This window comes from Rhagoletis pomonella, unplaced genomic scaffold (genome assembly GCF_013731165.1).
Source record: "Rhagoletis pomonella isolate Grant_MI unplaced genomic scaffold, Rhpom_1.0 Rhpom_scaffold_00011, whole genome shotgun sequence".
In the NCBI taxonomy this organism is placed as follows: domain Eukaryota; kingdom Metazoa; phylum Arthropoda; class Insecta; order Diptera; family Tephritidae; genus Rhagoletis; species Rhagoletis pomonella.
Genome location: NW_023458565.1, coordinates 19,997,268 through 20,011,685, shown reverse-complemented (window position 1 = coordinate 20,011,685; position 14,418 = coordinate 19,997,268). Strand labels below are relative to the sequence as shown.

The 14,418-nt window shown below is 31.6% G+C and overlaps 1 protein-coding gene and 1 long non-coding RNA gene across 3 annotated transcripts in view; one reads left to right on the top strand and one right to left on the bottom strand.

Annotated features, from left to right (window-relative positions):
- Window positions 1-14,418, bottom strand: part of LOC118746785 — a 253,271-nt gene that overhangs the window by 114,790 nt on the left and 124,063 nt on the right. The gene's annotated exons all lie outside the window — the stretch shown is intronic.
- Window positions 1-14,418, top strand: part of LOC118746786 — a 76,458-nt gene that overhangs the window by 17,486 nt on the left and 44,554 nt on the right. The window lies entirely within an intron of this gene.

The window sequence follows — 14,418 nt, the reverse complement described above, 5'->3', positions numbered from 1 at the left end:
TTTAATTCTTGTGGACCTACTTACTTGCACTCGAGTTCACTCTTTCATAGCCTTCTATAATCTTCACATTTCTGTTGCTGCTTAGTTTCACGGTTGCCCTGCAGGAGCGTTTAGTTGGAAATTATAATTAAAATATGCCACTCACCGTGTTTTTACCTAACTACGAGTATGTAAAGTGGCCAGGCATTAATGCTCGAGTGTGCATCATAAGCATGCATGTATGTACATACATACATACATACATATGTAGGTATGTTTAAAATGGTAATGTTGTGCAAGCCACTTGGTTGTGCAAGCCTAATTCTACAGTCGTTGCTTGTCATTATATTTCGATGAACATAACTGAGGTGTAAATGCAACAGTGTAACTAAATACTAAGCTTTGGTGCACATTTGTATGCTAAATTGGTGCACACTTATGTATCTGAGTATCTACATACATACATAAGTAGAAGCTAGTTATGCGTGAGTGTGCTTGTCTAATTGAAGCGATTAGTTGCATGCCTTTGGCTAGTTAGTTCAAACGCTAGCAATTTCGGTTGAGGAAATTTCGCACTTAACGCAAGCCTTTTGATAGCTGCTGCAATTGGCACGTTGCATACTAAATCAAAGGTTTGTTATGTGAATTTGCATTCTGGTTATTAAGTGTGAAATGCTTGCTCTTGAAGGCTAATCACATGACCGGTATTACTAGGTTTTCGCTTACTTAATATTGTAGATTAGCACTTACTTCAATGACTTCAAAGTGGCTTGCAACAAGAATGTCCTTAATTAAGTACCCCAGAGCTAGGCAAAGCATCATACAACTGAGGTAATAAAATTAGCTGCTGAGCGCGTATGGCGTTATAACATCTAAATATTTGGTGAAGAAATTTGCTGTAATAGGAGAAAAAAAAAATAAAATTAAGAACTGGTTTTGCATCGAACCAATTCAAATTGCGTCGCAAAAATTATTAAATTGGTAATTTTTTTTTCAATGAACAACTTTTAAAATCTCCTAAACATGTTTCATTTTCGAGCAACCCTTTAATTTGAACTATTCATTAAAGTGTGCTCGACTCTTGGCAACCCTTTCAAAGAAGTAGAAAAAAATTAAAAATCCTTCCTTTTATACGTGTAATATTTCATATGTGGGTACACATGTATCATATGAGTAATTAAAATAATTGTACCTTATACAATGGGTGGCAACCCTTATTAAAAGTAAGTTTAAACTAAAGCCATAGCTGACGCCTATATGGAAATATTTGGCATAGTTTGAGTATAATTTATTTATCAACATTTTAAAAAGGGGTTGCCACCTTTTAAAAAAATATTCGAATTAAAACCTCCGTATACCCGTTTTTTTGGAAACCCATTTTATGGATTATATTAATTTCTTACTTAAAAAAATTTAACCTAATTGCACAACTGTAGGGCCTTTAATTTGACAGTTCATTTTAGAAATTTGAACGAGCGAGGCAAGCTTAATCAAAAATACAAAATTGAAGCATTGATTACATTTTATAAAACTTGTTTTAAATTTAACTAAAATCCACTTTTCAAGCAGGTGGCAACCTTAGTCAAAAATATTTTCAAATTTAAATCTTCTTAAATCTCCTTCCTCTAACTATATTATACATATTTCAATTAACTGATGTATTAAGCTGTATTTGAACTTTTAAACAGCTGGCAACCCTAAAACTGAACTACATAAAATGTTTTTAAAAAAGCCCTTTCATAACTATTTCGATTGATATACATCTTAGATTTTTACTAATTCCTTTAGCTTATTAAATAATTTGTATTCGACTTTTTAAACAGGTGGCAGCTCTCTGAAAATACTTCAGAAATATTTTATTTGTTTAAGCTAAAGATTTCTTAATACGCCTTCGTTTCACACCCGTTTTTAATATTTCATATAGCTTGTGTGCAATTTAAATAAATTCGATTTTTCAAACAGGTGGCAACCCTCTTCAAAATACTACCTACTACAACCTAAGACCTACTCATACCTTTTCGTCTGACACCCATATTATGATCCATATTTAAATTACTTTTTCGCTTAATTCAAGCAGAACTTGACTTTTCAAACAGGTGGCAACCCCCTACATGTAACTAGGAAATAAAGCCTTTTTAAAACCTTTCAAAAACATTTCAATTGGCACCCATATTCCAGTGTTCACCTAACTTATTAAATAAATTGATTATAATTTTTTAATAGATAGCAACTCTTAAAATTTAAAGTCTTATAGCAAATGTACTGGTGAAAACATGCCGCCAACAAGTGATCTATGGAAAGCAAAAGTTGTTCTGCTCGAGATTTCTGATTCAGCAAAACAGTCGTCTAGCAATTCGTTACAATTTAGTCACCGCAGTGTTTTCCTGGCGTCTGACTGTTAATATGTGATAAAGATGTGAATATAAAGACCAAGATTAATTTTAAGATTAGAATTAATATTAAGATCGTGATTAAGATGTAGATTCGATTTAGATTAAGATTAAGATTAAGACTAAGATTAAGATTAATATTGAGATTAAGATTAAGATTAAGAAGAGATTGAGATTAAAAATACATTTAATACATTTAATACATTTAATACATTTATTTAGTCTTGAAATTATTACATCTCTTACAGACTAGTTACAGGTTAAGATAGACTACCAACTAATTTAACAGGTCATTTAGTAGCATTTTAAATCTTTTTTCACAGAAGGAGAAGTCCAAAATTGAAGAATTTGGGAGCAAGTTAAACTCTTTAAGAGCTCTAACAACAGGAGCATTAGCCGCATAATTGGTCCTCGCTATCCCAACGTAAAATGTGGCATGATTCCTTAAACAAATATTAGGAATAAGAAAAAATATGCGTTCAAGTAAAAAGGGGCAGTCAACCAACCCGGATATTAAATTAAAAATGAAAGTGAGAGATAGGAAGGTTCTCCTACAATTTAATGTCTTGAGATCAATAAGCATACATCTAGATTCATAAGCCGGAACAGGAAGTTCAAAATGAAGGGGGCGCAGAGCGTACTTAATAAAGACTTTTTGCACTCTCTCCAATCGACTTATATGACAGGAATAATACGGACGCCAAATGATAACAGCATATTCAAGCCTCGAGCGCACCAGTGAGGTGAAAAGTGTTTTTAAAGTATACGGATCCGAGAAATCTGAGCTGAAACGTCTGACAAAGGCCAGCATAGAGTAAGACTTAGATAAAGTATAATTAAGATGGCTTTGAAATGAGAACTTCGAGTCAAAGACCACCCCAAGATCAGTGATTTTGGAAACAATGCTTAGTTGTGAGCCTGCAATATAATATGAAGTAGGGATAGGAGAACGGGATTTGGAATAGGAGACATGGGAGCATTTTTTAATATTTAAGGGAATCATATTTTTCTGGCACCAAGCTACAACATTGTCTAGATCACTCTGAAGCTTCAACGAGTCAGCGGAACACGTAATACTACTAAAAATCTTCATGTCATCAGCATACAAAAGAAATTTTGAAAATTTAAAGCAACTAGTAATATCATTGATGAAAATCACAAAAAGAATAGGCCCTAAAATGCTTCCCTGAGGAACGCCTGAAGAAGCAATGAAAGAGTACGACGACACCCCGTCAACTACAACTGAACAAGATCGATTTGAGAGATACGATTTGATCCAGCTTAAAAAACTTGAGTGGAAGCCAAAACTCTGTAACTTCGATAACAATATACGATGGTTAACTTTATCAAACGCTTTCGAAAAATCAGTATACACGGTGTCAACTTGGGCCCGGTTACTAAAAGCTTCAATGCAGTATTCGGAGGAAACTGCTAAATTAGAAGTAGTTGATCTCCCCGACATGAAACCATGCTGATCTACTGATGAGAAAATTTTATTATTTATTATACATTCAAAAAGTTTTGAGACAGTTGAAATTTTGGAAATAGGACGATAATTGGTGATATCAAATAAGATTAAGATTAAGATCGTGATTAATATTAAGATTTAGATTAAGATCAAGACTAAGATTAAGATTAAGATTAACATTAAGATTAAGGTTAAGATTAATATTGAGATTAAGATTAAGAATAAGATTAAGATTAAGATCGTGATTAAGATTAATATTAAGATTAAGATCGTGATTAAAATTTATATTTAGATTAAGATTAAGATTAAGATTAATATTGAGAATAAGATTAAGAATAAGATTAAGATTGAGATTAGGATCGTGATTAAGATTAAGATTGAGATTAATATTAAGATTAAGATTAATATTGAGATTAAGTTTAAGATTAAGATAAAGATTTAGATTAAAAATAAGGTAAAGATTAAGATTAAGACTGAGATTAAATTAGAAAAAAATTAAGAGTGAAATTAAGATAAAGATTGATATTAAGATTAAGATTAAGATTAAGATTAAGATCGCGATTAAGATTAAGATTAAGATTAAGATCAAATTAATCGTTCCTTAATATGCAGACAAGTACTCACATAGTATTGAGAGCAAGTAATAGGCGGAAGAAGAATTTTCACTTCAGTCGCGCTTAGTATCCACACAGGACTTTTTTTCTTCAGTAAACAACAGAACACTACTGTGGTTTACTCGCACTTATTAAAGTATCTGAAGTGTAAAACTCAACTCTTAAATGAAACCAAAATAATAGTGCCTACATACATACATACATACATGTGCGCATATTTTGTAACAACATATGCCATTCTTTTCACCTCAAGCGATGTGAACTTGCATCTCTATGAAGTCATTTTCAACTTGGCTGACTACATATGCAGTGCAAGTAAAGCTGAGCGCCACTATCAGGGCTGCCAAGTATCCTTAGCAATGAGGAGCCATATTGAGGATAATAAAGTGCCAAAACGGGTGCCATCCTTTTTAATCCTTCCCATTTGGCAATAAAATAAGAACTACATTCCTAAAAGAAAAGTGCAATGCCAAAATAAGAAATTTGAAATTTTAGTTTAGAAAAGGAAGTACACGCTTTGCAAAAATTGTTTGAAATATTACTATTTTTGAAAAGTGCCATTGTGGCGCTTTGTGCCAAATTGAAAAATTAAGTGCCATTTGATGTAAAATATAGGGCCAGAAATGGCACGGTTTGAGCCAAGTTGGCAGCCCTGGCCACTACCTTGGCAATTTTAAACCACTTACATATACATGTATGCATGTATGTATATTTCTATCGCAATAAAAAGAACAAAACTTGGCGAAGCATGTACGTATATGTTTGTAAAAATATGCATACTAACAAATTGTATATAACTCTGTATGTCGTACAATATTATAAAAGTTACAAAAGTGCATCGTCGTAAGTAGTTTTAGTTGTGCAAATTCCGTTATGCCACAGGCGAAATCATCAGCGCACCAAGACCAAGTTGCCAGCGACTTTACGAAGAAGTGAGTGTTAAAGAAAGAAAAACAAGTGAAAATAAGAACACAAACAAAAATTCATTTGAAATAAATAATAGCGCAGAGCATGAAATGTATGTATGAGAATGCGATTTAAGGTAAAGCGTAGCAGACAGGTAGCACAGCGTTGCAAGTTTATTGTGTGGAAAAGTAGTATAGTGCTAAGGAGAAACGCTTTAGATGTAAAATATCTATCTATATCTACTTACATAAATATGTATGTATGGTTGTTGCCACATTCAATGTCTCAGCGAATACATACTTACATACGTACGTACATATGCATGTGAGGTAATAGAGTTTCGCTTTTGCATAATTTACGCACCGAGCAAGGACTCGGGTGGTGTAAAAAATGTGGAATTCATCATATAGGTATATTTGTAAGTATGTATCTTTACGCATACATATGTATGTAGTTATGTACAAACATATAGCTTTATATGTAAGCTGTTGGCTGCAGTTATACTTTGTTTGCATTGCCATTGCTCTGACAGCTTTGCCCTTGCTGCTGTTAAAACAATAAATAAATAAGTAAGAGTATATACATACATAAACAAAATGCAATAACACTGCTTTCGGTTGTCTGTGAGGCCAACACAGAGTCAATTGCTACAAATTTTTTTTTTATGTATGTACATACACAAATTTAATAAACTGCCTAATTGCATAAGTTTAAAAATGTCTATAAAAAATTTACACTTCTTCATTGGCTTATATTAATTTTTTTATATGCACATGGTGTATTTGCGTAAACTCACAAATTGCTTCACATATAAAATTCCGTTAAAATTGGCCTTGCGCTTGTTTTTGAAAATATTTGCGTATCTGTGAAAACTGCATGGCATATTTTTAGGCACTCCGCCGGCGGGATGTGTGCGCATTTGCTTGTCAATTAAAATGGTAAAAAACTCGAAAAAAATTATTTTTTTACTAGTGGCTATTAAATAGAAATAAAAGGTGCAGTATTTTGCAAGCCATAAAGAACGACAAATGAAATCTATGCAAAAAATAAAAATAAAAGAACTGTAACATTAAATTTCCAATGGAATATATGTAAATGATACATACAGATTTAGTTTCAATACTAAAAACCAGCAAAGGGTGTAAAAAAATGCTTCCGATATTCCGTCAAAAATCAGCAAATATTTTATACATATAATAAAACTGTAACAGGCCGATGACTGTACATTATACATATCTGGGGTTCTTTATTAGAGCAATAGAAGCCAAATGAATAATTTTTAGAATTTTTGTCTGTCTGTCTGCATGTTTATACGCGCACCACTCGAATGCTAATACATGGAATTGAATGCAGTTTTTACCGGTGCATTTCTCAAGAGCTAACTTAAAATGTAGAAGAAAAAAAATATAGAGTTGCCACCTGCATGGAAATTCCAGCTTAGGTAAATTGATACGATAAATTAAATATTGCCATATGGCTATCAAAACAAAGAGGCTTAAGAACTCTCACAGCCGAAAATTTTTTTGTGAAAGGTCGCCATATGTTCGCAAATTTTAATGTAATTAAATTGATAAGATAAATTAAATATTGCAATATGGGTATCAAACTAAAGAGGTTTAGAAAAGCTCAAAACTGAACATTTTTTTGAGAGGTGCTGTCACCTGTTTATAAATATTTATTCATTTAAATTGATAAAATAAATGACATTTTACAGTACTGGTGTTAAACTAAAGAGGTTTAAGAAAGTTTACTGTTGAACATATTTATATGTTAACCATATTAAGGGCCGTAAACTTATCTATTTGAAACTATATTTAAATCGTTAATTGATAAGTTAACAGCCCTAACACTTTTACAGTATGTATGTATAAAAACGTAAGGAACATACAATACATATATGTATATACATCAGTCTGTCTTAGTTTAAATTAAATAAAGTTAAAATTTGTTAATTTGTGTCAATATTCTATAATTTTTAAATGTGAAAACGACTTTCTCTATTCCGATAAGTATGTCAAATAAATTTTTAATACAGGTGAAATTTCTCACGAAAAACGCCTACATAAGTTCCGAAATTTAAATCTTTTCGCCAGCATAGTCAATATTTAGTAAATAAAGTTTCAAAGATATAGAAGTTTAGAAAAAGTATAGAAGTTACATGATCATGAAACTGAAATCTAATCGGAGAGGGTTAAATAAAATCTTCTTGACTGACTTTCATTTTGAATACTGCTACAAAGTATACATTTTTTCCCAGCACTTTAAATAAAACTTATGCTTATGCCCCGATGGATATTTTAACTATCGTCTCGACTCATACATATGTATGTAAATGTACTATGCGCATATACATATTTTGCTGTCTGCCACACACCTTTGTTTTTTTGAGTTGTGGTTTTATGTTATTCCATGCATACGACACAGTCCACTGCAGGTGGTCTAGAATTTATTTTTCGGCTAGACCAATATAGAAAACAGACACCGAAAAAATAGAGCATAGAATAGAAAAGAGGGCATGTGGAATATTTCCACTTTGTTTTAAGAACGTTAGACACAGGTAAAAAAAATAAATAAAATAAAATAAGAGCAAAGTCAAATTGGATTTTTTTGCAGCCGCCGAAATGGCGAACAGACGTGAAAATAAACAGAAAATATTAGAGTTGACTTGCAAAGCTTTTTATTCAAAGCTTTTTAAATTGTTCACTTGTCAAAGAAGCAGGCGTGTCTCGTATGCATACAAGGCGACATATAAGTGCCTACATATGTACATGTAAGTATGTACAAGCGTTGATATGGTCCTAGATCGTTCCAAAAGAGAACCAGTTCAGTTCTGCGTAGAAGGCGAATTGCTACTTCACAGGACATCGCCATATAAAAAAATACAGTTGAAAGCATTGATTTCACATAGATGAAGAACCAGTGCCATACCTGTTCAAGCTAGATCGGCGCGAATTCTACACCAGTTTGATTTGCTGCAGTGTATCTATGCAAATATGTACATATGCACGTACATTAGAGTGGTCCAAAAAAATAAAGTCGGACTGTTAATGCCGGCACACCCTAGGATTGATCTATATCGAAAAAATTATACCCATATTTTTTTTATTTTGAAATCAATTAATATTTAAAATTTTCCATGTAAAACAAATTGAAAAAACAAATTTTCCTAAAAATGGTATAAGACTCTTGAAAATCAATATTTTTCGACCGGAAAACTGTGGTTCTCTTCAGGCGACTTCCAGTATTAATATCCAATTGTTTATTTAACCATTTTTTGTGATTAAAGATTTTTTATTGGTCCCCCCATTGAATTTTCTAAGGGCTTTGAAGGACCTATAAAATATAGTTACCATGAAAAAATTGTTAAAGAAACAATTGAGTATTATTACTGAGAATCTCCTGAAGATAAGTAAAGTTTTCCGATCGAAAAATATTGATTTTCAAGAATTCTACACTATTTCTATGAAAAGTTGTTTTTCTCCATATAAAATACATGGAAAACTTTGAGCGTTTTGAGCACTACCTAAATTATTTTTTATTTTAAAATAAAAAAATATGGGTATATTTTTTTCGGTATATAAAATCCTAGGGGATGGCGGCATTAAAAATCCGACCTTATTTTTTTTACATACATTTTTGGACCACTTTAATGTACATGTTCATGTGTGTAATGTACATGAGAGGTTACATGTGCTACCTAATAGGCACAGATATACATATATTGTGTCTGCCAGACTTCGTTTGTTTTTAGGCACCGGAATGCATTCAAGCATTTGATTAAGCCATTAGTTATTTTTTTTTCGTTTACATTGCTTTTGTCATGAAGTTTCGCGCTGAATATTAAATGGGTAGGCACATAATTGTACCTAGAGTCCTGGAGTGACTTCAAATTCTAAATGTGTATTTCTATTATTTTCAATCGGAATAGTCAATTAAAATGAAAAGTACATAGCATTCATATGAATATATGTAAATTTGGGTTTCTTCAATGAAATTCTCCAAATATTTACATCTTAACCGCAAAATTTTTATTAAAGAAATATAACTGTTGTCAAATTTCTACTTAAAATTGGTATTTACATTTAGAATATACATACATATATAGATCAATTTTCCTCAAAAATGCACCACTAATTTTTCTTGTAGGAATGCCAAATTGGGTTGAAAGTATTTAGCAGTATATACATAGATATGTATGTATGTAGAAATATTTTCACAGCTATGTATCTGTCGTTTGTTTCTTCCAATTGAACTTGACAGGTAAAATGTTGCAGTGTCTCGCTGTATAAAATACAAAAAAAAATGCCTGTGGTAAAGTGTTTCGTTAGGATTGCATGCGTGAGTATTTACTTAGCTCATATAAGAAATGCTTTATTAGAAATTTAATACAAACTTGCTGAAACCACTTGGGATTTGACGCAAAACTTAGATACATTCCTGTACGGTACTACACGTGCTTTCTGCCTCCATTAATTATCCTTGAAATGAAATGATACAACAAGGCGTGACTATGAATTGAGAAAGGCAGGTAGAAATATATTTTTATAGCTATGCATGCGTGTATGTTGTTTGTATGCATGCATGTAGTGAGCATATTAAAGTAGCTGTAATTAATGATAAAGCACAAAGGTTATAGTATGAGGGTGGGGGCAGTAAAGGATAAGAGAGTCTTTGGTAACTTAGTCTTTGTTAATGGAATGATGTACAAAAATGGAGTTCTTTAATTTTTCGATATGTAATTTATAGCTCAAGGAAAAATTTAATTTCATTTAACATTATAGGTTTTTAAAGAACAATGTACTATTTCAAAGCTCATGCAAGGTCTCCAGACCTTTCTCAGGGTCCTAATATGAAGCTTTTTAACCACGGTGGAGCGTATGGTTAAAAAAAGTGTTGGGCTCTTTTCGGATAACTATGCTCAAAGTCTATTACCATTGATTAAAATACAAATTTAATCTTGATCTGTTGAGTTATTTTGGCGCTATACTTTTCATTAAATTAATCTTCATGACTTACCTATCTAAAAGTGGTGTATATATGGCTTATGGAGAATTTCATTGTGTGTGTTGCCATATGGGCCTAGCACCTTCATACTGAGTAGAAATCATGCCGACCACAACAAAGATCCTGAAATTGCTGCATAGTTAGTGTACTCTATATAACAAAGAACCGATATTATTATTGAAATCCTCGGCGACGTATTTATGATTTCATCTATCGAACGCTAATCTAGTATGGACTATATTTACATAAATTCTATAGTAAAATAATTATGAACAATCTTCCTAACAAAATTTTTAACGATATATATTAGTTTGTATGGCAGATTTTTTCGACAATGCGTGCATAGAAGAGCAAGATTAAACTCGTAATTTTAATTTGGAGTCTTTCAAGTTTCGAAAATAAGTTTCTTAGCATTTTTCTGTAGTGTCTTATAGAAGTGCTTAAATTTTTTAAAAAAGATATTCTATAAGGGGTTTCTTGGTATGAGGAATCTATTTCTGCCCTTATATTTTTCTTCAAACTTCCACCAGAGTGCGGAACAGTGAAAATTTTCACATTTTCTTTGAAACTTATTTTCGCAATTTGGCAAACTGCAAACTCATTTTAGGTTCATGGGCAAACTTGCTTAGCATTACACTTAGAATCCTTCTATTCTGTACGCCCATTGACCCGCCCTAATAATATATAGTATTTATCGAAAAAAACCATACATAAAATCGTATATAAACCAACCTTATGATTGATTCCTCCCTAAAAGCTAACGAACAGCATTTCATATTCCAAGCGTTTAGTTTTAATAGATTTTATATTAAATTATATTTCAATAAAAATATTTTTTTTTTTTTTTTTTTGTGCCTCTGAAAACCAGCAACTATTCCACGTTTAGCATATTAGAGCTTATCTAACTACTTTGAAAACAAAATAAAAAGCGAAATTAAAAATGTGTGTGGGTTGCCTTGAAGGCTATCGCAAATTTCATGAAGCGTGTGTACAGCGTTCTAATTTTCATCTTCTGTATTTCTAAAATGTTTTCATTTGGGGAAACCTGAGTCAACAAATATTTACATACATCGAAAACTATATGCCCAACTAAAACCAACAAACATTTAAAATTAAAATAGATAGCTATTTAGCTGAATAAAAAAAAAAACCAACAACTCCCACAGCTACATTCACCTGGCTCAACTGTCACATTTGTGCAACCCTCATCACTGTGCGCCAACGTGGCGCAGAAAAGTCACATTAGCATATACCCAAGGCGCGTGACCTCAATGTGTAAGCAAATTTCCTTCGGCATTGCTGTTGTCAGAACGGCTTGTCGATAAATCAAAATTAGTTAAAAATAACTCATACGCCATGGATGTCCCAAAACGGCGACAGCAGTTTTTCAGCTAGCAAATACGATACATATGCAAACTGCTAGTTGTGTGTGTGTATATGCGTGTGGCAGATATAAAAAAAGCATTGATTTCGCAATCATGCAGTGGAGTATAATTTCAACGAATAACTTAAGTAAAAAATCGATACAATACAAGCACTATCATACGTATGTACTTACTGTATTTGGTCTTATTCTCCCACCAACACGTGCGTAAACTCTCTGCAAGCATTCAAATACATAAAAGACGCAACACCGCAAGCTTATTTATAACAATAAGTATGTACTCCTACTCCTAAACAAATAAAAGCACGCTCACTTGACTACTTCGATTGCTTCGGTGAGCTTTGTGTGTGTGAAAAGACAGTTGGCTTTTATGACAAAGCAGCAATCATTCCCAACGCATCATCCATCGTTATCGCAGCTGTAGTGCTTCAATTGGTTTTTATGACAAATCAAAAAAGCCTTTCAAATAAAATTGTTGATAGAAATAAAGAAGTGTTGAACAAATGCCGATGTAAGTATGATGCCAATGATGATCGAAATGTAAGCGAAAGAAACAAGTGATACACACATGTGTATGTATGTACATACATACATATGTAGGTATATTTACATATTCTTATTTAATTTTGTATGCGACTACAACTAAAATCGTTCAACCTTTTGTTCGGTATTAGCGCTGTGTTATAACTTGTTAGGGCCACATGATTTAAGACGGTTTCTTGGCACGCGTGCTTAGATATACATAAATGTGCAGATATATATGTACTTGTGAACACAAGGTATATACTAACAACTCATAAGATCTTAGAAAGGCATGTAAACTTACGTAATAGTTGGATATTCCTCCACATACATATATTAGGCCTAAATGATAGATAGTTTTTCGCCATAAAAACAACCTCTGAAAAAAAAATTCTCTAAAAGTTTTTCTTACCATAGATATCTTCTGATATAAATGGTGGAAATTTTTATTAGCTCCTAAATTATTTTAATATTCACGGCAATCTTAATAAAACGTATGGGGAGCCATCACATAAACCAACAAACAACGTGATTTTTTTTTAATTTTCATGTTAATATAAATATTTTTGACAGCGAATTAAAATGAATAATATTTGCGACGAGAAGATTTTTCATTCAACTTTATTTATTTATTTTTTTATTTTTTTTTTTTTACTTAGTTTGAAAAACCATTCCATAAAAAATTGGGAATAATTGAGATATCTTTTGAATCATTCCATAAAAGATAGCTCATTCTCTATAAAAAAAATAACCACAAAATAACGATTAAATTTTACCGAAACACTTCTACCGAACTTCTACCAAAATGTAAATTATTGGTTTTCTCCGCAAAAATGTTCATTAAAAACGGCCTCAAGCCCAATAAAATTGTTGAATAGAAAAAATAAAAGTACAAATTTAACGATTGTTCTTGAAAGAAAAAAAATAAAAAGCAGCGATTCTGCAAAGATGGAATAATAAAAATCCCGTTATCTAAGAGCTACCTACCAAATAGAAAATATTTTTTTTAGGGATTCGTTTTTTTTTCTGTATCCACGTCCAAAAATTTTGAATTTATTATATATGTACACTAGGGTTGTCCAAAAACAGTAAATACGGAATTGTAATGCTCTCACCCCCTAGGATTGTTCTATATCGAAAAAAGGTATACCACTATTTTTAACCGACTTCCAAAAAAGGAGGAGGTTATCAGTTCGTCGGAATATTTTAATATTTTTTTTTATATATATTTTTTTTTTATGTATGTTACCTCATAATTTTGGACCACGTCAACCGATTTCGATAATTGCATCGGAAAGGTAGTGTCTCAGAGGTGGTCCCATACTAATCTGGTTAAGATCCGATCAGTGGATCATGAGATATATATATATATATATATATATATATATATATACATATATATATTTTATATGAGAGTTGAAGTCGGTTTTTTTTTGCTAAAAATTACTTGTTGTATATTAAAATCAAAAAATATTTAGAGGTCGCTCAAAGCGCACAAAGTTTTCCATGTATTTTTATATGGAAAAAACAACTATTCATAGAAATGGTATAGAATTCTTGAAAATCAATATTTTTTGAACGGAAAACTCTGGTTCTCTTCAGGAGACTTTCAATATTAATACCCAATTATTTATTTAACCATTTTTTAACACTAGCAATATTTTATTTGTCCCCCTTTTGCATTTTTCGGGGTTTTGTGGGTTTTTGGTAGACCTATAAAATATAGTTGCAATAAAAATGGTTAAATAAACAATTGGGTATTGGGAGTCTTCCACAGATAAACAGAGTTTTTCGATAGAAAAATATTGATTTTTAAGAATTCTATACCATTTCTAGGAAAAGTTGGGTTTTCCCCATATAAAATACATGGAAAATTTTGCGCGCTTTGAGCGACAACTAAATATTTTTTGATTTCAAAGTAAAATATAATGTGCACTCAAATGCATAATTTTAAGACCGCCACATATTAACAAGTTTTGGCTGTTTATTCGCATACTTTTTAATTTAAAATATTTTCTTATAAAAATATAGTTCATTTTATAATAAACAATATTTGTAATGTAATATAAAAATATAGTTCATTTTATAATAAACAATATTTGTAATGTAATTTGTATGGTACAAATCCAAATTACAAACTTTGTGCAAAAA